At 29.6% G+C, this 27,624-nt stretch overlaps 2 pseudogenes across 1 annotated transcript; both read left to right on the top strand.

The window, feature by feature from the left end:
• Window positions 1–17,335, top strand: LOC149511341 (putative aldo-keto reductase 1; annotated as a pseudogene).
• Window positions 16,660–27,156, top strand: LOC111318776 (G-type lectin S-receptor-like serine/threonine-protein kinase At1g11410; annotated as a pseudogene). The gene is made up of 4 exons (XR_016334015.1): window positions 16,660–18,599; window positions 26,177–26,401; window positions 26,552–26,702; window positions 26,776–27,156. The product of XR_016334015.1 is annotated as a G-type lectin S-receptor-like serine/threonine-protein kinase At1g11410 (transcript).
• Window positions 27,157–27,624: the final 468 nt, after the last annotated feature.

Genomic DNA, 27,624 nt, shown 5'->3' with positions numbered 1-27,624 from the left:
ATGGGCGGCGTTGAAGGCTTGCGGGATGCGGATGTAACTCGGCTTTCTTTGGAGTTTGGAACCACCCATGTGGTACCCAGACTCACAACTTCCCCTACAAGTAAAACATATAGTACCACTGGTGAGAGAGAATTTTTTAAAGGGATAATCATGTAGTAAAAAATTACTACCCACGTGTCTGCATGTCTTAGTCATGATTTATGAAGGTAAGAAAGTTGACTTAGGTTAATATTCATTAAGGAGCCATCCGCCACATAATGGGGACCATGTTCTGCCAGGGGTTTGGACTATTTGGAATGGTATGGACCACGGATTAGAATATATGGACCCTTGGCCATCTGGGTCCAGCTGAGACATGGGGTTTCCAGAAATTTCTTGGTGGGTTTTATAAAAGAGAGGCTTAGTTAGATATATTTCAATATTAGTATTGAATCAAGCGAGGTTTAGTTAGGATATATAGACTAAGCAATTGGATATTTGAGCCGTATTATTTGGACTTGTCAGTTGTTCCTTTGTACTGGAACACGTTGTCAGAAGGTTCAATGGATACAAGGATAAGAAAGATTGTCAAAATAATGTCAATCACTAGACAACTAGTAGTAATAAAATAGTGGGGTTTTGGCAGGATATTGAGTGCCGAGTAGATCAGCAGACACTGGACTATCCTATTAATGGAATATTTACTTTTTCCTTGAGGTTTATGAACTAATTTAATTCTTTCCATATGTTCTTTCGCTTAATTTTTTACATGAAACGGATGACCAGGAGACTGCACGAGGCTTCTGTTAAGTCCTGATGATATAATATTCAAAGCATTAGTTTTAAGAAGCAAACAAAAATGGATCCAACGAATGGTTGAGAAATGGTCGTTCGTAATGCTATCATTTTGTATTATTAAAAATAAGAAAGAAGCAATGAATAACTGCTCGATAGAATTTGTTTAAGTAATGGAAGGTGGACTTGATTTAGAGTTAAACCACTATAAGGAATAATTATAATCAAGTAAAAAGACAAAACTTGGTTAGATAGGAAAGATTAAATAACTAGGTAACAGCTTGGAATTGACGAAAAAAACATGTTCCAAGTCTCACGCTGCAAGTCTGAAACAGCGAAAAACTGGTTCGTATCAATTTTTGACAACTTGAGGTTTTTGTAAGCTGTAAGTTTTGGGAATATGTGGGGATTTTGATTTTCGATTAAATAAGATACCTGTGACCTTGCATGTTTATAAAATTTATCTCATGAGTATGTGATCCTACAATATGCATCATCAAAATCTTATAAACAAATAAATTTATGAAAATTATAAGAGATCATCTACCTTTTAAAATTAATCCGCTATTAAATGCTTGTACTTCTAGTGATATGAAATGTAGTGCTTTTATATCCAAATAATAAAAATCAAATGTATTGATTGGTGAACAAGTTATTTACCTAACAAAAATTTTAACTATCAACAAAAGGAGCTTGTTTTGGTGCTCAACAGTCTTTACCATTGAAAATTGTGAATGATGTAACTTATTAGCTTGTCTGTGAGTGATCCGTGGCAGTTTTCTCACCAATGAATGGGGGTTGCTTTTTGTAAGAAGGTTTTTTATCTTGCTACTGAGCATCAAAGTCACTGTTGACATGTTGGCCTATCTTTCGCGAAATTTTGCACACATAGCAGGCCCACATGTATGCATCTCGAAATTTCCCTGTAAAAACTTGGGTCGGAGATAGGTAGATCTATCAAAGACAATATGTTGTCCTCACTCGACAATGTTGTCCTCACTCGACAATTTCCATGCCTGAGATTAATAAAATTGCAGATTTGGTTAAACTGTTAGGCATTGGAAATTCGGAATTCAAGTTTTATAGTTAATGAACAATGGAGTGACCAGAATTAAGACTTACTTATCCCAAAAGGTTCAATGAATGCTCATTGTCATGAAAGCTAAAAACATCAGATTTTTCTGAAAATTGTCCTTAATTTGCATATTTGGTTGCCATGTAACCACTGAATTTCATCATTCAAATGCGTGCAAGATGATTATTTTGGCTTAAACAGTGATGTTAAAAAAAAATCTAAAGACTTGGATGAAGAAACAATAGCTTACTCTGTACCAAAAATCATCCTAGCATTGGCTTGACCAAAAAATTATACCTAGAGTAGATACTAAAAGGAATGTATAAACCAATGCTTCCAAATGTGATTTACAATTATAATTTCTGTACCTATTTATTTGGAATCATCTCCTGAATAAAATATAGAAGAATAAGAATAAAAAAAATAGTGATTTTAATTAAAATTGTTCCAACAGCCTATGTCAAATAAATAGAAGCGAAAAATATCAAAGCAATCTTGCATCAGACTACTTGTCGTCTTGTAGTTGGATCTTCAAGTTTTTGGAATGCTCCAAATTTCACTTAAGCATCCGAAACGAAACTACATCAACACCGGTGAAAACTTTTATTGCCATAAGAAATCTTTGCTAATCCAACATCTGAAATTTTTGCATTTAGTTCTTCATCTAATAAAATATTACTTGCTTTTAAATCTTTATGTACAATTCGTAATCTGGAGTACCTGTGAAGATAGGGAAGACCTCGACTAATTCCTTATATTATGTTAAAACGTTTTCTCCAATCTAGAAGTTTTCGTTTTCATGAATCTGAGTGAATTTCACCAAAAAACCAATTAGTAGTATTCAAGTAGTTCTAGAAGCACAATGATACTTTTTTAATGGATCATGCATAGATCTATTTTTAACAAAATTTTTTGCAAGTTATGGGATTAATGTAACATTTAAAAATGACAGAAAGGTAGGGTTGTGAACATGCTCTAACCAAAGAGAAAAACATCCAAGCTCTTATTTGGCATATATTCATAGACTTGCATATTTTCTTCCCCATCAATGCAGCTTCCAAGAAGCCTTACTAGATTCCGGTGTTGAAGTTGAGAAATCACAGTTGCCTCGTTCATGAATTCTTCTATCCCTTGTCCAGATGCCCTTGAAAGTCTTTCACTGCTGTTTCCTATTAGAAATCCAGGACTTGAACAATCTTCACAAACTTGTAATTGATAATGATCTTTCACTTTTGACTTCGATTATTGTCTTCCCTTCCAAGATTTGGTTGATCTTAAGATGAAATCTTCAAAGAACAAGAAAATGATTTCAAGGCATACTGAAAATATCACTTTTCTGAAGTTTTATTTCCTTCTTACCAATTAAGGATTCGTCTCTATCAATTATAATATACAAATATAACTGAAATACTTCCAAGATATAATGAAACCTATTTGATTTCACTTTGCACTTGCGATATCAAACTATCTTTATCACCACATTTTTTTAATCCGGCAAGCTTTGTTTTTGTGGGCTAATTGGCTAAAACAGTGCTTAACGTCCATTGGTATATCTGTTGGCATTTGAAAAGTGCTAGTAAAACAAAAATCAATCACTACAATTTTACATGCCTGAAAGGTACTAATAGCCTGATTATGAAATAGCTAGATCAAGCATAAAAGAGATACATACATACATACATACATATATATATATATCATCTATAATTTATTATACATAAAAGTGTGAACTCCAAAAATATTAATATTGATTGACTTAAATAGTCCTATAAAATTTTAAATTAACAAATTTATCTTTAAATATATAATTTTTTTTCAATTTATTTAAGTTTAATTTAAATAAATTAAAATTAAAAATAGAGTTACTGTGAAATTAAACTATTTAAAATTTTAAAATTTTAATTCTAAAAGTTTTAAAAATATTCATAGTAAATATTCTTATAAATTTTAATTTAAATGAATTTTTTATTATTAAATTCTTTTTTTATAATTAGACTAAAAAAGTGCTAAAAAATGATTGACTAAAATACTCTTAACGAAATTTTAATTTAAAAAATGTTAAAAGTGATCAATTAAAATACTATTAGTAATTTCTTATAAATTTTAATTTAAATGATTTCTTATATTATTAGACTTTTTTTTTATAATTACAATGATTTTTTTACATTAAATGAAAATATAAATAAAACAAGATCAAAGCTTAGTGTGTATAGGAATAAATTAATTAAATGGAGTTTGTTTATTTAGTTGTTGAAAAACAATTGCATAATTAGTTTATATTGATAAATAAATTCATTAAAGATAAACATAATTAAATTTTTGAAGCATATTTGTTTTTTTTTTCTATTTTTTCCTTTCAATTTTTTAATATATTAACTATATATGGATGTTAATGATTTTATTATTTATATGTTTTATGAGTTGATTGTTTGATCATTGATAACATAATTAAATCTATTTAGTTTCTTGAAATAATTTGTTAACATATCATTTTTATAGTTTAGTCTTACCTTTATAATTAAGTTCTCCTTTACATTTTTTTCCTATAAAATTTTATAATTATTGTTCTCATGAACAAAAACTAATATTAAATCAAATGCAAATTAATTGTATTCCCTCCACTAACATTTAGCACTATGTGATTTAATGAACACTTTAATCGAACTTTTCACCTACAAAATTAGATAATTCAAGAAGTGGCAGAGCTACCGAGAGTTAAGGATTAGGTCCTATCAAATTGTTAAAAGAATTGTTCACCTTGATTAAAGTAATAAATGATTTAATTTTCTCTCAATTTTTATCTTAATATACATATATATGATTAATTTATATCTTAATATTATTTAATCTTTCTTAATTTTATTAAATTGTTTGCTTTTTTTTGTCATTCAGATAGTTAAATGATCTAACGTGAATTATTATAAGTAAAAATTATGAAGTGAAGTCAAATTAATTGTTTATAGTGAATTCTTTTAAGGTGTGACAAAATTGATTGGAATTATCTTTTGAATGTATTTATGCCAAAATTACATTCATTCATGAAAATTATGTTGTTAATGTTGAAAATGAAATCTTTATAAATTGTATAAATATTACATAACACATTTGTTATTCTTAGAATTAGAATTTTCTTAAGAAAACGTGACAAGTATCAGGGTTAGGATTTTATTTTATTTTGTTTTTAAAAATTATGTATTTTAGTATTTTTATTTAATAAAAATTTACGTTTAATAAAAAATTTCAAATAAAACAAAATTTAAGCTTTCAATGGATAGAAAGTATAATTATATTTAATTAGTGGAATCACCAATGAAATATTATTTTAAGCAAAAAAATAATATGAGAGATTGATTAGTTATGCATAACTCTATCTTCTCCATATAACAAAGAAAATTAGTTCTATATGATATTTCAATGAAAATATGCATTGATTTAGAATTTCTTTAGGTTTAATATGAAACTTTTTTGTTTGCAGAAACATTGTGTACTCATTCATTTTCTCTTTTATATCAGTTAAAGAATATTCAATGTTATATCAAAATTTTTAAAGTTGCCATATTAGGTAATAATTGTTTAAAAGAATTGAAATTTATCGAATTAATTATCATTTTACATCTAAAATAAAAATTATTATAAATTATAATTTAACTAAACTTAAAAATGATTTAAAAACATTAGCAAAATTCATTTGATAAATCTTTATTTAATTATGTATTTAATATTTCAATCATTTTAAAATTTGACTTTTTATAATTATGACTTGGATTTTAGACTTAGTATCAATGACCAATTAGATTAAGTTAAGTTATATCATCTATTTCTATTCATAGTGTACTAAATTACTCACTTATGCACTTAAGTAAAATTTGACTCAATAATTGGTGTATGATTCTTTTTGTTTAAAAAGCTAGATTCAAATCATTCTAAATTCAAATAAAAAAATATACTTAATTACTTATAATTGCAATTTTACTTTAGAAATACTCTTAATTAATTAACTAATTCAACCACAAAGACAATAAAAATAAAATATTGAAGATGAAGGGAAAAAAAACTTAAATAAAAAACTTTTAAATTGTTATGAAAGATGAATAACTAATATTAGATTTTGACTACATTACTATTTGAATTCAGATTTTCGTTATGTTTAATTATTTCGGATTTTAAATAACTACTAAGTTGTTGATTTTTTAAAATCAATTGAAATCAAGTTAAGTTAGTTTTATTTTTATAATTAAGTGTATTATATTATTTCTAATTAAATTAAAATTTAAAATGAGTAAAAAATTTATTTATACTCAATTTGAGCTTTGAAGTGTTTTAAATTTAAGTTGATTAATCGATATTATTTTAGCTATATTTTTATGACACTGGTAATAATTTTCAAAATAGAATGAGAATACAACACAATAAAAATTTAAGTATAAAAGTGATAGAGATACTAATATTAATTTTAAAATAAAATCTGTATGCCCAAGTTTTATTGATATTAAAGGATATTTCTTTTTTGAGGATTTTGAAATTCATATTGCAAAAATATTATAACGAGTTTATAATCGTTCATTTATTAATCAAGTTGTTGCTATATGAGATAAGAGAAACAATTCAAACATTTCATTTGAAAAAGATTATATCATAGTTTAAACTTATTCATGAAGACAACATAGAGCTAAACATTATGACCCCTTACAATATTTTTTACTCTTTCCAAATGGAGAAGTTGATTGATATCAAAATATAAAAAAAGTTATTTTGAATGATGGTAATAAGAATGAAGCAACAATTAAAAATATATAATCTTTTCATTTAGTAGAAGAAATTTTTTATGGAGAATGTAAAATATTCTTTGCTTTTTTCAAATGGAAAAGTTGATTGGCATCAAAATATATTTAAAAAAAAAGTTATTTTGAATGATGGTCATAAGAATGAAGCAGCAATTAGAAATACAACATTTTTTTGTTTAGTCGAAGAAATTTTTAAGGAGAATGAGAATGTGATTATTGTGAATTTAATATTTTTTAGATTGTTGTTTGTTTAATTTTTATAAATTTTATTTAGTAAATTTGTTCTAATTACTTTTAATGTATATATATATAACAAAATTTTTACTCAAAATTGTGTGCTTAAAAATAAAAACATAAAGCAAAGTTTATTATTTATATTGGTAACAGAACACTTCAAAAATTTCATTCCTTTATATGCAGTTATACTTCCCTAACAAGTATAAAAATACATACACTAATAATTCAATTAAATCATCAATAAAACTTATTTTAATATGTACTATTTTACCATAAATTAAAATTTTTGAAGAATATCTTAAAAATATTGACTTAATATATTGTATATATTTATTGAATTTAGTTTTAATACTTGCATTAGTATAAAAAGTTATTATTTTAACTTATTATTATGTGTTAAACTACTGATGGTAAATCTAAAGCACTTATTCATGCTGTTCAAGTCATGTGAACTTGAACTTTTTCTTCTTTCTTTTTTACCTTACAAATTATATCATCTAGCATACATTGAGATTACTTTCTTTTTGAATATACACAAATCATTGATAACATATTAGTAGATAATTAATAATTTAGTAATTAATTATTGAAAACTTAAATGTAATCAGTATAACTTAATAGTAATCATTGATAACTTAGTAGTAAATTAATGGTAACTTAATAGTAAATAAATGATAATTTAGTAGTAAATAATTGATAACTTTTGAGTAAATAAGTAATAACATAATAATATATGCATAATACCTTAATGATAAATTAATTATAATATAGTTGTAAATGCATAATAACATAGTACTAAATCAAAGATAATTTCACAAAGGTGATAATTTAGTAGTTATTTATTGATAATTTAGTAATAAATCAATTATAGCTTAATATTAAATTAGTAATAATTTAATAGTAAATTAGTTTCAGTTTAATAGTAATTAATTGACAATACTAAATCATAAATAACTTAATAGTAAATTAATGATAAATTAGTAATAAATAATTGATAATTTAGTAGTTAATTATTGAAAACTTTAAAGTAAATTAGTATAACTTAGTAGTAAATCATTGATAATATAATAGTTAATCAGTAATAACTTAATAATATATCATGCATAATTGAATATAAATTTATAATAACTTGGTAGTAAATCATAGATAATTTAGTGTTCAATCAATGATAATTTTGTAGTAAATAATTAAAAATTAAGTAGTAAATCAATAATAATATAATAGTAAATACATAAAAATATAATATTAAATTATTGATAATTTAGTAGTAAATTAATAACTTAGCAGTAATTCACTAACAACGCAATAATAAATTATTAATAACTTAGTTGTAAATCAGTGATGATTTAGCAATAAATTAGTTAATCATTGATAATGAATCATCGGTAAATTAATAATAAATTAATTATAACTTTATAATAATCATCAATAATTTAGTGGTAAATTATCAATAATTTAATAGAAATCATTCATAACTTAATGATAAATTATTCATAACTTAATGGTAAATCATTTTTAAATTAGAAGTAAATAATTGATAATTTAGTATTAAATCATTGATAACTTAATAGTAAATAAATGATAACTTAATTGTCAATCATTGATAACTTTTTTTATACTTGAAGTTGCCAAAATTGGACCTTGGTTACTAGCAGAAGCGATATCAAAATTTTCATTTTGAAGGTTATGATAAACATATTATGAACCTATTAAATAAAAAAAATTAGTGAAAAAATTCTAAACTCAAATAAAATAATAACATTACCATATAAAAAGAAAATTTAATCATATATTATTAGTGAACATTTTAAATTTCACGTTTTATAGTTGTAAATGCATAACAGTATATTAGTAAATCAATGATAGGTTAAAAAAAAGTGATAATAATAAATCAGTGATAACTTAATAATAAATTAGTAATAACTTAATAGTGAATTGGTTTTAATTTAATAGTAATTAATTAATAAACTTAATGATAAATTATAAATAACTTAGTAGTAAATTAATAATAATTTAATAGTTAATCATTGGGACCTTAAAAATAATTCAATAAAACTTAATGTTAGTCAATCATCAATAATTTAACAGTTAAATAACTTAATAATAAATTATAGATAATTTAATATAAATTAGTGATAACTTGATAATGGATCATGGTTAATTTAGTAACAATCAGTGATGATTTTTTAATAAATAATTAAAAATTAAATAGTAAATTAATGATAACATAATAGTAAATGTATAATAACATAATAATAAATTATTGATAATTTATATGTAAATTATTAATAATTTAATAGTAAATCACTCATAACTTAGTTGTAAATTAGTGATAATTTAATAGTAAATTAGTTAATTATTAATAACTTTATAGTAAATTATCGATAAATTAATAATAACTTAGTTATAACTTTATAACAAATCATTAGTAATTTAGTAGTAAATCATCAACAATTTAGTAGTAAATCATTCATAACTTAATAGTAAATTAATTAAAAATTACCAATAAATCAATGCTAATTTAATAGTAAATAGTTGATAATTTAGCAATACATCATTAATAGCTTAATAGTAAATTGCTAATGACATAATAGTAAATCAATAATAACTTAACTATTAATCATTTATAAATTTTTGTATACTTAAAGTTATCAGAAATTGAACCTTGTTTACTAAAAAAAATAAAATTAGAAATTTTATCTTAAGAAACTAGGATACATTTACCATGAACCTATTTAATAAAAAAATTTAGTAAAATATTTATAAATTTTAATGAAACAATAATGTAATTATATCAAAAGCAACCTATATTATATTAGAATTGAACCTGTGCTTACATATAGGAATCATTTATTAAAGTATATGATAACACAAATTTTATTAATAGTTACCAAAATTATGTAATAAATTATCAAACTAATATAGAAGATTATCAAAATCGTATCAAATATTACCAAAATTTTATCAAAAGTTATGAAAATCAAAATTATATAAAAAGTTATCAAATTTTGCTTATATTATACCGAAAATCATAATTAAATTATTAGTATTTATCATTATTATTATCATAATATCAAAAAAATTATTTATTAAAATAAATTTTTAAAAATAAGAATTACACTTGCGTCAAGCAGTGTCAAAAACTAGTATATATTATTATTATTATTATTATTATTATTATTATTATATAAAAATATGAACTCCAAAAGTGTTAATAGTTATTAACTTAAATACTCTTATAAAATTTTAAATTAACAAATTTATTCTTAAATATATAACTTTTATTAATTTATTTAAGTTTAATTTAAATCAATTAGAATTTAAAATAAAGTTTATGAGAAATTAAATTATTTAAAATTTTAATTTTAAAAGTGTTAAAAGTGATTGACTAAAATATTTTTAGTAAATATTTTTATAAATTTTAATTTAAATGAATTTTTTTATTATTAGACTTTTTTTTAATAATTAAACTAAAAAAAGTACTAAAAGTTATTGATTAAACCCTTAATAAAATTTTAATTCCAAAAGTATTAAAAGTGATTTATTAAAATACCTTTAGTAATTTTTTATAAATTTTAATTTAAGTGATTTTATTTTTATTATTAAACTCATTTTTTATAAGTAGAATAATTTTTCACATAAAATAAAAATACAAATAGAATGATACAAAAACTTAATGTGCATAAAAATAAAATATTTATATAAAATTTGTTTATTTAATTGTTGCACAAACAATTATATATGTAGTTCACGTTGATAAATATATTTGTTAAAAATAATCATAATTAAGTCATTTAAGCATTTTTTTTATTTTTTGCCTTTTGATTTTTTGTTTTAATATATTAATTATATATGTATGATAATGATTTTATTATTTATATGTTTTATGAGTTGATCATTTAATCATTGATAATATAATTAAATATTTTTATTTTCTTAAAATAATTCTTTAAAATATCATTCTTGCACTTAAGTATGACCTTTATAATTTATTCTCTTCTATATTTTTTTTAGAATTTTATAATTGCTATTCCAATGAACAAAAACTATTATTAAATCAAATGCAAATCAATTGCACCTCTTCACCAGTAATTAATACTATATTATTCATTGAACACTTTAATTATACTTGCCACCTATAAAATTAGATAATTCAAGACATGACGGAGCTACCAGTAGCTCAAGATTGGATCTCGTTAAATTACCATAAGAATTGTTTACCTTGATTGAAATAATAATTTATTTAATTTTTTCTTAAATTTTTATCTTAATATGTTTATAAATGATTAATTTACATCTCAAAATTATTTAGTCTTTCTCAATAATATTAAATTGCTCTTTTTTTTTTTTTTGTCATCTAAGTGGTCAAACAACTTAACATGAATTATTTTAAGTAAAAAATATCAAGGAAGTAAAATTAATTATTTTTGATGAATTCTTTTAAGGTGTGACAAAATTTATTGAAACTATCTTTTCAATGTGTTTATGCCAAATATATATTAATTCATGAAAATTTAAGTTGTTAATGCTAAAAATGAAGTTATTATAAATTGTATAGGTATTACATAATAAGTTTGTTATTCTTAGAATAGAAATTTTCTTAATAAAACATGACAAGTACCAAGTTTAGGATTTTATTTTATTTTATTTTTAAAATTATGTATTTTAATATTTTTATATAAAAAAAATTTATGTATAATAAAGTTTTTTAAATAAAAAAAAAAAAGCTTTTAATTGATAAAATGTACAATTACATTCAATTGATGGAAGTATCGATGAAAGATTATCCTAAGTAGAAAAATGAGATAAAAGATTAATTGGTTAATGATAACTCAATTTTTTTCATATGACAAAGAAGGTTAATGCTATACGATATTCAATAAAAAATATACAAATGTATTAGTTTCAAATTTCTTTAAGATTATATGAAACTCTTTTATTTGAAAAAAAATTGTATACTCATTCATTTTTTCCTTTATGTCAGTTTAAGAATATTTGCAGTTGTATCAAAATTTTTAAAGTTACCATATTAGATAATATTTGTTCAAAAGAATTGAAATTTATTGAATTAATTATCACTATTACATTTAATATAAAAATATTATTATAAATTATAATTTAACTAAATTTAAAAGTGATTTAAAGGCATTCATTAGCAAAATTTATTTAATAAATCTTTATTTAATTATGTATTTAGTATTTTAATCATTTTAAATTTTGACTTTTCATGATTTCGAGTTGAATTTTAAACATAGGATCAGTGACCAATTAGGTTGAATCAAGTTTTATCTAATTCTACTCATAGTGTACTTAATTATTTACTTATGTAACTGAGCAAATTTAATTCAATAATTGGCGCATGTTTCTCTCTATATAAAAAGTTGGATTCAAATCATCTTAAATCCAAATAAAAAAAAAAGTATATTCAATTGCTTATAATCGCAATTTCATTTTAGATATACCTTTAAAATTAATTCACTAATTCAATAACAAAGATAATAAAAATAAGACATTGAAGATTTTTAAATAAGGAAAGATAAACTTAAATAAGGAATTTTAAAATTGTTATGAAAGATAAATAAAAAATATTAGATTTTAATTGGGTTACTATTTCATTTTAGACGTTGGTTATGTTCAATTATTTTTGGATTTTAAATAACTATTAAGTTGTTTAATTTTAAAATCAATTGAAATTGAGTCAAGTTAGTTTATTTTTATAATTATGTGTATTATATCATTTTTAACTAAATTAAAATTTAAAATGAGTAAAAATTTTATTTATACTCAATTTGAGTTTTAAATTGTTTTTAGTTTGAGTTGATTAATTCATGTTATTTTAACTATACTTTTATGACACCAATAATAAATTTCAAAATAGAATGAAAACACAATACAATTAAAATTTAAGTACAAAAATGATTGAGTTATTAATAATAATTCTACAAGAAAATCCTTACGTCTAAGTCTTGTAAAAATTAAAGGATAAATATTTTTTTGAGAATTTTAAAATTCGTATTGCAAAAATATTAATCTAAATCAAAGAGTTTATAGTTGTTAATTTGTTGATCAAGTTATTGTTATATGGGTTGAAGAAAACAATTCAAACATTTCATTTGAAAGAGAGATCAAAATTCATATTCATTCAAAAAGATAGCACAGAGTTAAGCATTTTTTGAGTTATTATGATTCTTTATAATATTCTTTACTCTTTTCAAATGGCAAAGTTGATTGGCATTAAAATATAAAAAAAGTTAGCTTGAATGATGGTAATAACAATAAAGCAATAATTGAAAATATATCATCCTTTTGTTTAGTAGAAGAAAATTTTTATGGAGAATGGAAAGGTAATTATTTTGAATTTAATGTTTTTTAAAATTATGGTCTATTTAATTTTATAAATTTTATTTAGTAAATTTGTTCTCTTTACTTTTATCACATGTATAACAAATCTTTTATCCAAAATTATATACTTAGAGATAGAAACATAAGGCAAAGTTTATTACTTCCATTGGTGATAGAACACTTCAAAATTTTCAATCTTTTATATGTAATTATACTTCGTTAACAAGTATGAAAACATATACACTAATAATTGAATTAAATCAATAATAAAACTTATCTTAATTTGTATTATTTTATCATGAACTAAAAAATTTGAAAAATGTCTTCGAAATGTTGACTTAATGTATATTGTATATATTTATTTAATTTAGTTTGAATATTTGCATTAGCATAAAAAGTTATGATTTTAACTTATTATTATATTTTAAACTATAAATAGTAAATTAAAAGTATTTACTAGTGTTTTTCATGTCATATACACTTAAACTTTTTCTTCTTTCTTTCTTTACCTTACGAATGATAACATCTAGCATATGTTGTGATTATTTTTTTTAATATACATAAATCAATGATAACATAGTAGTGGATAATTAATAACTTATTAATTAATAATTGAATATTTAAATGTAATTAGTATAACATGGTAGCAATCATCGACAACTTAATATTAAATTAGTAATAACTTAATAGTAAATGAATGCTAATTTAATAGCAATAGTTGATAACTTTTTAGTAAATTTAAAATAATACAATAATAAATAAATAATACTTTAATGGTAAATCAATTATAATATAATTATAAATGCATAATAGCATAGTACTAAATCAAATATAACAAAAAATAAGTAATAACTTAATAGTTAATTATTGATAACTTAATAATAAATCAATTAGAACTTAATAGTAAATTATTGATCATTTAATAGTAAATCAGTTTCAATTTAATAGTAATTAATTAATAGTAGTAGTAACTAAATAACTTAGTACTAAATCAATTATAAATTATAGTAAATAATTGATAATTTAGTAGTTATTCATTGAAAACTTAAAAGTAAATTAGTATAACTTAGTAGTAAATCATCGATAACATTATAGTTAATTATTGATAACTTAATAGTAAATCATGCATAATTTAATATAAAATGGTAATAACTTAGTAATGAATCATATCTATTGCAACATTTTGTTAATGAAAAACACTGTAGTTGATAGCAACTATATCGTTTTGTTCGTGAAAAGGTCATGGTTTATAACAACTACGACGTTTTGCTAATAAAAAATGTCGCTTGATATCAACTACAACGTTTTGTTCATGAAAAACATTATCGTAGTATTTTTAAAAATTTTAAAAATATGAATAAACAATTATTGTGTTTGGTTCCCTACAAATGTTATATTTGATGTTAAAAAAAAATAAAAAATAGTATTCAAATACTACATTAAGCTTCCAAGAAGAGGTTGCATTGCAATGTTTATGAGCTGATAGGTTTTCAATTTTGATAACTTTTGTAGCTATTCCTAATTTTTTTGGTTGCATTTTTCTTACAAAGATTTTTAACTTAATCAAAATTTAACTTTTAATCAAATTTACATTATTTTTGTGCTCAAAATAGTATCTTCATGTCTCATTTCTATTGTAAACTCCAACATTCTGTAGATTTCTAAGTTGGGGTTTGGCCATATGGGATTAAAGGAATGTATAATGATACTGTCTCTGAAGATGTTGGCTTATCAATCATCAAGCACGCATTCAACAAAGGAATCACTTTCTTTGATACATCAAACATCTATGGACCCAAAACTAATGAAATATTGGTTGGAAAGGTAACATGCTTGCACATAAAGTTCTGTTGTAAACTTTTAGGATGAATTCCAAGTTCCACAGCTTCTTGATTTTGCTTTTAAATGAGTTTAGGCAAATGGCTTTTTGTTAAAGAAATTCATCATTCAGAAAACCAATATTTTCATGAATAGTTAGCATAAGAGAAAGTACAACTAGCCACGAAATTTGGTATTACAAAAATGGATTCTACTGGTTTAGTAATGGATGGTTCTCTTGAATATGTTCATATCTTTTAAAAGGCTAGCCTAAAGTGCCTTGATGTCAAGTACTTTGATATCTACTATCAGCATAGGGTCGATACCACAATATCAATAAAGGATAATGTAAGTGCTATAGTAAAAAGTACTCTATATTATCCTTGGTTTAAATGCTAATTGTGTTATTATAATATATTGCTGCTTGAACTTAGAACTAAGCTATTTTTGTTTACTTTTTCTATCTTAGATGGGAGAACTCAAGAAGTTGGTGGAAGAGGGGAGAATACTTCATCTAAAACTAGCTTTGAAACTATAAGAAGGGCATATCCTGCTAATTCTATCATTGCTATTCAAATAGAGTGGTTGCTATGGGTTTGCGATATTAAGGAGAAATAATACCCCTTTGCAAGTTTCCTTAAAACCCCACAATGATCTTGGTGAAAAATAGTATTTTAATCATTAAAAATAAAGATTACCTAGAATTTAAACTTTGTTTTTTATGGCATATTTTTATTTCATATTATAATGAAGGTGAGGCATCCTATGTTACCTCATACTTGTTGTTTCAGCAATTTCACCTTTTACTTCTTGAGACCAAGACATGAGAAATGCTTAATTAAATGTATTCCAATAATGTAGGGAAGTTGGGATAGGGATAGTTCTATGGCATCTTTTGTGGTTTCTTTGGTAGCAAGGTAGTTGTGGAAAGTATGCCTACAAATAATGCTCTGGTATGGAAACTATGTATTTATAGTTTTAAGCTTAGTCTAATCTTGCTTAGAAACAAGCCTCATACAAACATCTCCTTCATTAAATTTCCTACCACCTCTTCATCTTTTTCTTCCTTTGTTATTTATTCGAGCTAAAGTTTGCTTATGGGATTCTTTTTTGTTATTTGTTTCATTAGCAACTATTGATATTATAATTACAACTTCTTTTACCAAAAATATATTCACTCTATAATAAACGAATAAAATTTTATTTTTTTCAAATTAAATTTTAATAATTTTAGAATAAAATATTTTATTAGTACACAAAAATAACATAGAAGTTTAAAAATAATCTCCAAATTATTATAGCAACTTTTTTTATAAAAAAATATTATTATTTTTTAAAAATTATAAAATTATATAAAATATCCAATAAATAATTATTGAAAGAAAAAGAAAAAATAAAATAACACATTTTTTAGGAACTTTATAACTTTAAAATACACATTTAACATTTTTTATTTAGTTTTATATTAACTTTTTGTCGTCAATTATTTTAACAAACTTTTTTACATTTAACAATACTAACTTTATATTAAATTATTTTAAAATTTAATTCAATCAAATATTAATAAAACAAAATACTAAAAATTAATTTAACAAATCGGACAAGGCGGAGGTCTAACGCTAGTTGGTTAATATATAAGCCCTACCCAAAGGCAGTTGTCGTTAGTTCGTAAGTTCCTCAATCCTTCTTTGCCTCTCCATATCAGCGGAGCACCCAGGCTCTACATCTTAATTCCGAGAACTGATCCAGCTCCCCAAGCCGTGGGGAACTGTATTAAATAAAGTTCCACACCCAGAACATAAATTCTCCGTGCTAGCTAGAAAAGCACGTGGTAAGACTGAATGGGTCAAGACTCAAGAATGCGTGTTCATTCATCGTTGAAATTTTTGAGATGGCATTTGCACCTATTTAAATTCAGTAATATCCACCTACGCCATTCAATAAATAAATTCTTCAACAAGTGGCAGATGTTGCAATTGTGCCTATTTGTTAGCTGCCGTAAATATCATGTTTCACTGGTTGTCTCTCTCATATGATGTGTTGTGTTTTTCATTAATTGTTGTTAGATGACCGTTAGTTTAATTAATCTTTTATTTGTTGTTGATTAGGTAGTTGTTAGTTTAATTAATTGATCTTTGTGATGCCTTAAATTCTGAAGTATTCCAGCTGTTTGCAATTTTAACCAAAAGAGAACTTTTGTCTGCATTTTTCTCACTTTTCTCCTTCTCTGTTTTTCGCTTTTATTCTGTCTTTGAGCTTGACTGTTTTGCTTCTTATTTCCTAGAACATTGTGATTATCTTCTAAGGTCTTGGGCGTGTAGTTTATTGATTCTAGCTTGTGAGAGATTTCATTTCTCCAACTGCAGCTTCCCCTGCCATACTGGTTTCTGAATTAACCATGAATCCTGTGAAATGGTTTGTGTGGTTCGTGAAAGCACTGCTTCTTTCCCGGTTTTTTCAGTTGTTCTTTTCTCTCGATATCATAACACCACAGCACTCTATCAAAGATGGTGATGTTGCCGTTTCTTGCAGAAACACGTTCGCCCTAGGGTTCTTCAGCCCTGGCAATACCAAATATCGCTATGTTGGGATTTGGTATTACCAAATTCCGAAGAAAACAGTTGTGTGGGCGCCAACAGAGAACATCCTATCAATGACACCTCTGGAACGCTCTCTATTAGCAGCCCAGGAAACCTCGTCCTCAACCAGAATAACCAAATTATTCCTGTCTGGTCTACTAATCCCTCTGTTACGCACTCAAAGAATTCTGTATATCGACTCTTGGATTCAGGAAACCTAGTTTTAGTCCACAATGGTACTATCTTTTGGCAAAGTTTTGATTATCCTTCATATACTGTACTTTCCTTTATGAAAATTGGATTGAATCTAAGTACTGGTTTAAATCGATTTGTGACGCCTTGGAAGTCCCCAATAACCCTGGAATTGGAAACTATACCTACAAGATAGATCCTAGTGGGTTCCGTCAGTTGTGATTGTACGAGGGATCGGTTAAATTATGGCGAGGTGGATCATGGACGGGACGAAGATGGGTTGGAGTACCCGAAATGACTGGTAGTCACCTTTTAAAGTTCAGTTTTGCATATGATAATGAAGAAACTTTTTCATGTTTGGGATAAATGCCTCTATAATCTCAATATTCGTCGCAAATGAGACGGGATTGCTGACACGGTTTACTTGGAACCCTGAAAACCAACGCTGGATAGAAATTTGGTCCGCCCTAAAGGAGGAATGTGATTATTACGGGCACCACGGGCCAAATAGTAACTGTGACCAAACTTCGGTAGACAAGTTTGAGTGCCCCTGTTTACCTGGGTTCGCACCCAAGTCATCCCACACTTGGTTCCTTAGAGATTGGTCAAACTGCTGTGCACGGAAGCCGAATGCATCTATCTGTCAACATGGAGAAGGGTTCGTGAAGGTGGCACCCGTAAAGGTGCCTGATACTGCTGTGGCTAATGCAGACATCAGTTTGGGCTGAAACAATGCGAAGATAAGTGCTTGCGGAATTGCTGTTGCACGGTGTCACGGACTAAGCTTTCTCTCAACAAGTAATAGACCGTGCAGCACTTGAATGGACACTTTCACCTAAGTGAGCCTTCAATAGATCGATATCTGAACAAATAACCATAAGCTATGGTTAGTCTCAAGCATTCACAATAAGGCACAATATATCGAGATCAATCTCAAGCACACACACACAAGAAGGCATATTCGCATCGAGAAAAAAAAAACACATCGAGGTAACATTCGGACATTCAATCGGGGTGAATTTTATTATAATCGGAAATCATACATCGGGACTTCTCACCATCACTAGGGCTAGGGGGCAGCCCTTGGTGGATGGTCTAAGCTCGCATAGCAACCGGTGAGACAGCTCAACACTACGCTGTCGGCTCACCCCCTCTAAAGAGCCTTAGAGATTTTAGAGCTATGCTACCAGTAACCATTACAATATTTGAAATGGGACCACTTTTCCTAGCACAAGTGATCTACCTGACCATGGCCCTATACATAGGTGGCTCATGGCAACCTAAGTCACGATCATGGCCTTATACAAGGTTGGCTCCTGACATCCTCCCCCACATATTCTATCGACGTCCTCATCGACTTGTTGGCTTGAAATTCTTCAATCTTTCGTTGAAATCTCTGGAGGTTGTGTTCTCTTTCCCAGCTGGTCTTTTCTAGTCCTAATCCCTTCCACTTTACTAAGTATTCCCGAACTAGTCTTCGAGATATCTTGGTTTCCCTATCAGCTAAGATCTCTTCGACTCGACGCTCTAAGGGTGGCTTCATGGTGATGGCGGCTCTGGTTGGTTCTCTTCGGCTAGCATCTGTAAGATCTGCATGGAAAGGTTTCAGGTTGCTCACATGAAATACTGGCTGCACCTTCATCCACTTTGGTGGGTCGATTTTGTAAGAAGCATTTCCTACCTTGGAAAGGACCCTTACTGGACCCTCATATTTACGCACCAGTCTACGATCTCTTTTTCTCAAGAACCTGGTTTGTTCAGGAACTAGTCGAACAAAAACCAGATCACCAATTTGGAATTGTTGAGCTCTGCAACCCTTGTCTGCCCATTTCTTCATCCGTTTTGATGCTTTCTCCAGGTAGGCTTATGCAATCTCCGTGTTTTGTTTCCATTCCTTGCTGAGGTTGAAGGTTCTCGGATTCTTTCCTCCATACTACTCCAAGGAAGTGTGGGGTAGCCTTGGTGATTGTCTGGTGACCACTTCAAATGGGCTCTTGTTGGTGGAAGAGCTTTTGTTGGAATTAAAGCAGAGTTGAGCAACGTCCAATAATGAAGGCCAGTCTTTCTTATTGGCTTGAACAAAGTGCCTCAAGTATTCCTCTAGTAATCCATTGAACCGTTCTGTTTGACCATCGATTTGAGGGTGATAGCTTGAGGAGATGTTGAGTTGGGACCCTAATATCTTGAAAAGTTCTCTCCAGAAGGACCCCGTGAATCTCAGATCTCTATCACTGATAATGTTTTGAGGGAAGCCCTAGTATTTGACCACATGTTTGAGCAATAGTCGAGCTATGTCTTTCGTTGTACAATACTTGTGAGCGAGAATGAATGTGGCATACTTAGAGAACCGATCAACTACCACTAAGATAGCTCTAAGATCACCAACCTTGAGTAAGTTCGAAATGAAATCAAGGGAGATGCTTTCTCACGGTTTGGTGGGTACCAATAGTAGTTCGAGCATGCCTGGAGGTTTCCTCTTTTCAACTTTGTCTTGTTGGCAAATGAGGCAAGTCTTCGTATAGTCTATCACATCTTGTCGCATGTGAGGCCAATAGTAGCCCTATTTCAATAACGCCAAAGTGCTTGCCAACCCGGGTGTCCTGCCCATGGTGTGTCATGACATTCCCTCATCAGTATCTGTCTCAGACCTCCTGTTCTTGGCATAAACACTCGAGGCCCCTTGATCCACAAGACCCCATTTTCTTGCCAAAAGTACTTGGACTTCCCTTCTTCCACTAGCTTCAATATGGCACAAGCTTACGGGTCCTTCCCTAAATGCTCTCTAATCAACTTGTGAATGTCTGTGGTGGCTCTACTGGCTGCCATTAGGGTAATTCTTCTAAGGGCCGTTAAATCTGTTCGTCTGCTCAATGCATCAGCCACTTTATTGGTCTTTCCAGCGGTGTGCTTAAAACAAAAATCAAACTCCGTTAAAAATTTTTGCCACCTAGCTTGTTTCATCGTAAGCCTTGGTTGGGTGAGAAAATGGTTAACGATCGCATTGTCTATCTTCACGACAAAGTGTGAACCCAACAAGTAATGTCGCCAAGCCCTCAAGCAGTGAACCACCGCCAAGAGCTCTTTTTCTTGGGCCGTATATTCCTCTCAGCTTCGCTTAGCTTCCTACTTTCAAATACTATCGGGTGATGTTGTTGTAAAAGCACTCCTCAAATGGTAAAATCAAATGCATCCGTCTGAACTTCGAAAGGCTTTTCAATATCAGAGAGAGCTAAGATGGGATCCTTCATAATAACATTCTTCAATCCCTCAAAGGCCTCTTGGCACTCACTCGTCCAACACCATTTATGCTCCTTCTTCAATAGCTCCATGAGGGCCATGGTCTTGTGAGAATACCCTTCCACAAACCTTTTATAATAGTTGGCTAGTCTCAAGAATAAGCAAAGCTCACTAACGTTCTTCGGTGTTGTTCACTCCTTGATGGCCCTGACCTTTTTCATGTTTATTTGAATGTGGTCACGTTCGACAATGTGACCAAAAAAATGGATTTGGGTCTGAGCAAATGTACATTTCTCCCTTTTTACGTATAACTGGTGGTCCTGTAACCTTCGAAGCACCTGGCATAGGTGTTCTTGATGTTCCTCCAAGGTGGAGCTATATACCACTATGTCGTCTAAATAGATGACTACAAATTTGTCTAAGTAGTCATGGAACACCTGATTCATCAATGTACAAAATATGACAGGAGCATTGGTCAATCCAAAGGGCATAACAAGAAATTCAAATGCACTATACCGTGTTATACAAGTGGTTTTTGGCTCATCTCCCTCAATGATTCTGACCTGATGGTAGTTCGATCTCAGGTCCAATTTGGAAAAGTACTTGGCCCGGCTCAATTGATCAAACAAGTCTGCTATAAGAGGGATGTGATATTTGTTTCTTACGGTGACTTTGTTTAGGGCCCTGTAGTCAACACATAATCATAAACTCCCATCATGTTTCTTCTGAAATAGCACTGGCGCTCCGAAAAGAGCCTTTGATGGTCTGATGAACCCAACTTGTAAAAGCTCATCTAACTGTTTTCTTAGTTCAACCAACTCTGGTGGGGCCATGCAATAAGGGGCTCTAGCAGGGGGTTTCGTTCCTGGGAGGAGCTCAATTTCATGGTCCACGACTCGTCGAGGGGGTAAAATCTTAGGCAACATCTCTAGCATCATCTCTTCAAATTCTTCCAACATTTTTTTCACGCCATCGGGTATTGGTTCTACTTTCGATCCTTCTTTATAGATCGGTATAGCCACAAAGGAGGGTTCCCCTCTCTTTACTTCTTTCTTGAACTACAAAGCTGAAATCATTCTTTTTCCATTCTTTGGTAAGATATTGGCTGGCACCACATATGGGTGTTCCCCTAAGAACAACAAGCAGCTAGCAGCGGGGATAGGGATCACCTGAGCCAACATCATGAAGTCCAAACCGAGAACGACATCAAAATCATCCATGAGGGAAACTGTAAAGTCTACCTTCCCTTCCCATGGCCCCAATTTGGTTGTCACACTCTTGGAGCTCCCACTGATCGTAAAGGCTGGCGAATTGATCGCCTTCATTCGTCCATGTCTTTGCTAACTTGCAGACCATACCTTTTTACTTCTTCAGGTGTGATGAAAGTATCAGTTGTACCCGTATCCACCATGGCCTTGGTGGCCTTCTCATTGATCACTAAGTTTACATACATCAAGCCTCTACTCTGTTCTTTCTTTATAGTGTTCAGTTGGGTGTACAGGGCATTGAGGAACCTTAAGGAACCCATCATGGCTAGCTCCTCTTCAGCTTTTTCAACGCTCTCTGACGTTTTTACAGACTCTTAAGATGAGGTTCTTAAGACATTAAGAGCTCCTCTGTCTGGGCATTCGGCCACCCGATGCGGCCCCTTACAAAGAAAGCAAGCTAGCGGTTGCCTAGGCTTGAAAATCACTGTGTTGCTTGTCTTGGGTTGGGTACTATCTCGATCAAAAGACACCTTGTTTGATCCCCCACTAAAGGGCCGATCCAATCTAGTCATCTTTCTCCCACTCTCAAAGTTAAAGCTACTGCCAGCTGATGGAAGATTCTTTCGTTTTGAGGAGCCATCATTATAATCGTGAAGACGTTCAGCTGCAGCCTAGGTCGTGGCCATGTCTTGCACTTTCTGTCTTTGTAGTTCTGTCCTAGCCCAAGGCTTAAGGCCCTCAAAGAAATAGAACATCTTGTCCTTTTTGGACATGTCTCGAATATCCAACATCAGGATAGAAAAGCTCCTTACAAATTCTCGCACTGTTCCTGTTTGCACCAATTCTCGAAGTCTCCTTCGAGCCATATACTCCATATTCTCAAGACAAAATTGGTTTTTCAATTCTCGCTTTAGGTCCATCCAAGTCTTAATTGGGCATTCATCATCGACAAACTTGGAGCGCCACCATAGCTTGGCATCCCCTGTGAGGTACATTGATGCCATTGCTACCTTGTCTTCCTCTGAATTCATGTGTACAGCTCAAAAGTACTGCTCCATGTCAAACAAAAAATTTTCAAGTTCCTTACATCTCTTGCCCCCTCATAGCATCGAGGCTCTGTGCCTTTTTCTCTTTTCCATCGAGCTCGAACCCGATCTGGCCACAGCTATTTGTAAGATGCTCACCTATGCTCTGAGCTCCTCAAACTCCTTTTGAAGAATATTCAAGGCATATTTAGCCTCCTCGCTCACGTTGTGGAGAGTATCGGACAACTCTCGCTGGGTTGTCTCGATCTCTCTCACTCGGTCTTTAGTCGCCATATGAGTTTTCATTGCGGCCACCGCGGCCTCAAGTTCCTCAATTCTCTGTTGATGATTGGGTCCACCACTTATGGCCATCTCATCCATTTTCTAACACTTCTCAACCGTGCTCTGATACCACGTGTCACGAACTAAGCTTTCTTTCAACAAGTAATAGACCGTGCGGCACTTGAATGGATGCTTCCACCTAAGTCAGCCTTCAATAGATCGATATCTAAACAAATAACCATAAGCCATGGTTAGTCCCAAGCATTCACAATAAGGCACAATATATCGAGATCAATCTCAAGCACACACACACAAGAAGGCATATTCGCATCGAGAAAAAGAAAAGCACATCGAGACAACATTCGGACATTCAATCATGGTGAATTTTATTATAATCGAGAATCATAAATCGAAAATCATATATCGGGACTTCACACCATCACCAAGGCCAGGGGGGCAGCCCTTGGTGGATGGTCTAAGCTCGCATAGCAACCGGTGAGACAGCCCAACACTACACTATCGGTTCACCCCTTTAAAGAGCCTTAGAGATTTTAGAGCTATGCTACCAATAATCATTATAATATTTAAAATAAAAATATTTTTTTAGTACAAGTGATTTACTCGACCATGACCTTATACATGAATAGCTCATGATAACTTAAGTCTCGATCGTGATTTTATACAAGGTTAGCTCTTGACACACGGCTTGTGCGAGTGCATTTTCTAAGAATAACGGAGGAACTGACCTGGCACGGGGATCTGGTGGATATCAGGACCTGTAGAGATGCAGGACAAGACATTTACGTGCGGGTGGATGCTGTTGACTTACGTATCATCTCTGTCCAATTGCATTTCTTTGTTTGCAAGAAAATAATCTATTTTGTAGGGCAATAGCTGATATTCAGTATTCACTTTCAACTCACTTCTTTATCGTACACTCTTCTTCTCTTCTAAAACGTTTCTCAAAGTCAAAATAGTTGGGTAATAAATTACTAAAGCCCTGAAAACAAGGTTTAGAATTGACTATGTAATCGATTATAATTTAGGTTGGTTTTTAGTGTTAGAATCCCTAGCAACATTGTACAAATTATGGGTCATTCATGGCAACATTTGATTTTCAAGAATTTTCAAATTGGACTTCTATCTCCTAGCTCAATTTATTGTTTCGGCTGTTTGAAATTTGATGTTTATGACACCTTGGCTTCATTGTTAGAATTGAGCTCTTTCTTGGATTAATGAATTCTCAATCTCCTATTTATTATCAATTAGAAGGTTCAAGTAATAAGAAGAACTAATCACACCCTTTTAAATTCCAGAATGTGACTGTGCCATTCCATTAAACTTTCTTATCGTAATTCTATTCTAAATATTGAAAATTGTCCTGGAAATAGAGGAATTGCTTGAGAAGAATGGCACAATTAGCAAGAAGCAGATGGTGGCAATTTTAGTAGTTTCCATTGCTGTGATGCTTTCCATGGTCACCTTTGCATTTTTTTGGTGAGGCCCATAAGAAGAGGTATTGAATTTTTCTCTGGAATTTGTTCTATGTTGCATTTTCCATTTGAATTTCTCACAGATGCTTTTCAAGTCCTAAATGTTTCAGTCATGTGGCTATGTATTAAGGCTCCATTTTGCAGGTAGATTAACTTTTGAAATAATAAGAATTGAAGGGAAAACAAAAATGTTTAAAAATAGAATATAAAATATCATTTAATTGCTAAGAATACTACCTATCATGGCCAGCATAGATTGAATTTATATTTTATGTGTTTGTTTTTATCCTTTCATATTTCCTTCAACTTTTTCCCCAAATGTAGCAGACAGTGGAATTCATAGACTAATCTTTTTTTCTCTAATTTTTTTCTCACATCTTAATCTTGGCAAAAGATTTTTGCACAACTATGTCGTTTAGAATACATTTGAAAACTTCACAAACCAAGCATTGATATATATATATATATATATATATATATCTTCTTAATTGATACCAGGAAGAAAAAGACGACCTCCACTTAGCTTCACAACAAGTTCAACACGATTGGAGGACCCTTTAAACGGAAAAAATGCAGAATCGCCATTTTTTTAGTTTGGGAACCATTGCTGCATCCACAAGTAGTTTTTCTTCTGACAACAAACTTGGACAAGGTTGCTTTGGCCCTGTTTATAAAGTAATCTATCTTGCATTTACACCCTTCAAATGCTTTAATCTATGGCATTTTGTAACTTTTAATTGTAAGGAACCAGCAGATCAACTGTGACAAGTTTCTTGAGAGGAAACAATCGTGATTATCTTTGGAATTATGTCTAATTCCAGGGTATACTAAATGGAAAGGAAATATCGGTTAAAAGGCTATCAAAGTCCTCGGGACAGAGAATAGAGAGTTAAGAAAGAAGTTAAAATGATTGCTAAACTCCAAGTCTCCAATACAGGAACCTTGTAAGGATTTTGGGTTGTTGCGTAGAAAAAGAAGAGAAGATGCTGATCTATGAATACTTGCCAAATAAGAGCTTGGATTCTTTTATTTTTGGTATGTATGCTCCTTTTCTGACGTATTTTCTTGTCCAATCAAGTCATGTAGGATCTAATGAAATATACAACTTTGAATCCAGATGAATAAAAAAGATCACTCTTAGATTGAGGAAACTGATTAGAAATTTTTTATGGAATTGCTCAAGGAATTGTAGACCTTCATCAAGACTCAAGGTTGAGAATCATCCATAGAGACCTAAAAGCAAGTAATATTCTACTAGATGCTGAAATGAACGCAAAGATTTCAGATTTTGGTATGGCTAGAATATTTGGAGGAGATCAAGTTGAAGCAAAAACAAAGCGTGTTGTTGGAACATAGTAAGTGCATAAACTGCTAGCATTTTCTTTAGTTATGGAATTGGTTGTATTAATTGTTTTTAGAATGCAAAAAGAGAACCTACAACCGTGAGAGAAATTGTCAAGTTTTAAATGAAGTTTAATAGTTCATTTTTCTATATGCTATTGCAGTGGCTATATGTCACCAAAATATGCAATGCAAGGATACTTCTCTGTCAAATCTGATGTGTTTAGCTTTGGAGTACTGCTATTAGAAATTATTACAGGCAGAAGAAATATTGGATATTACCCTGACAGTCTTACCTCAAATTTGATTGGACATGTAAGTGATTTAATTGTGTAAGCAATTTCTAAGAAAACTTTTCATCCCGTTTTGATTATTCAAGTTGTTTTAGGTTTGGGAATTATGGAGAAACGGCAAAGGCATGGAAATAGTTGATTCATCATTAGGAGGGACTTATCCTGCAGCTGAAGTTTTGAGATGCATTCAGATTGGGTTGCTGTCCCTGCAAGACAGTGCAACAGATAGGCCAAAAATGTCAGCTGTTGTTGCCATGTAAGGCAACGATTTTTTTCTTCCTTCACCTTAACAACCAACATTTAACATCAAGAAAACCAACAAAAACGATGAGACGAGTGGTAGTGAAGGCACTGGCTCTGTCAATGAGGTGACTCTTACTATGCCTCAAGCTAGCTAGATGATCAGGCTCTTTAAAAGTTGTAGAAATTGGAAAGGTTCCAATATGTAATAGGACTTTGAATGATCTATTCAGGCAACGGGGCAAGTGTATGACTCGTATACTTCAAAGTAAATTGATATCGTGTAAATAAATTTTCATTAATATCTGGACTCTTGACAGGTTTGTTGTTAGAGTTTAATTAGCTTTTGTGGGAAAATAGATCTAAACACCAACCAGGCAACCACTCTCGCGGCCAGTGGCGTTGGCCCATTTTGTCAGCAACAAAGCCTGGGTCCAAGATGACCCCATGAGGCTTTCTCACCTTTCTCTTTGGAAACTTCCGTTTGGGAAAAAAAAGTTTTGGAATTTAATTAATTTTACATTTTACATTTTACCTTAGAAATTAAGTTTTTAAAGTAATTATTCTTCTTTACACTACAAGAAATATGATATTTAAAAACAAAAAATAAATAAATACTACCAAATATGTAACCTTTTTTTCCTTTCTTTTAGAAAAAATAAAGACTTAATTAGATAATAAACAAAAATTAAAGGCGGAATGAA

This window comes from Durio zibethinus, chromosome 26 (assembly GCF_047325235.1).
Source record: "Durio zibethinus cultivar Kanyao isolate XHJ-2024 chromosome 26, ASM4732523v1, whole genome shotgun sequence".
NCBI classification, from domain to species: Eukaryota; Viridiplantae; Streptophyta; class Magnoliopsida; order Malvales; family Malvaceae; genus Durio; species Durio zibethinus.
This window is presented reverse-complemented; position numbering and strand designations above follow the sequence as displayed.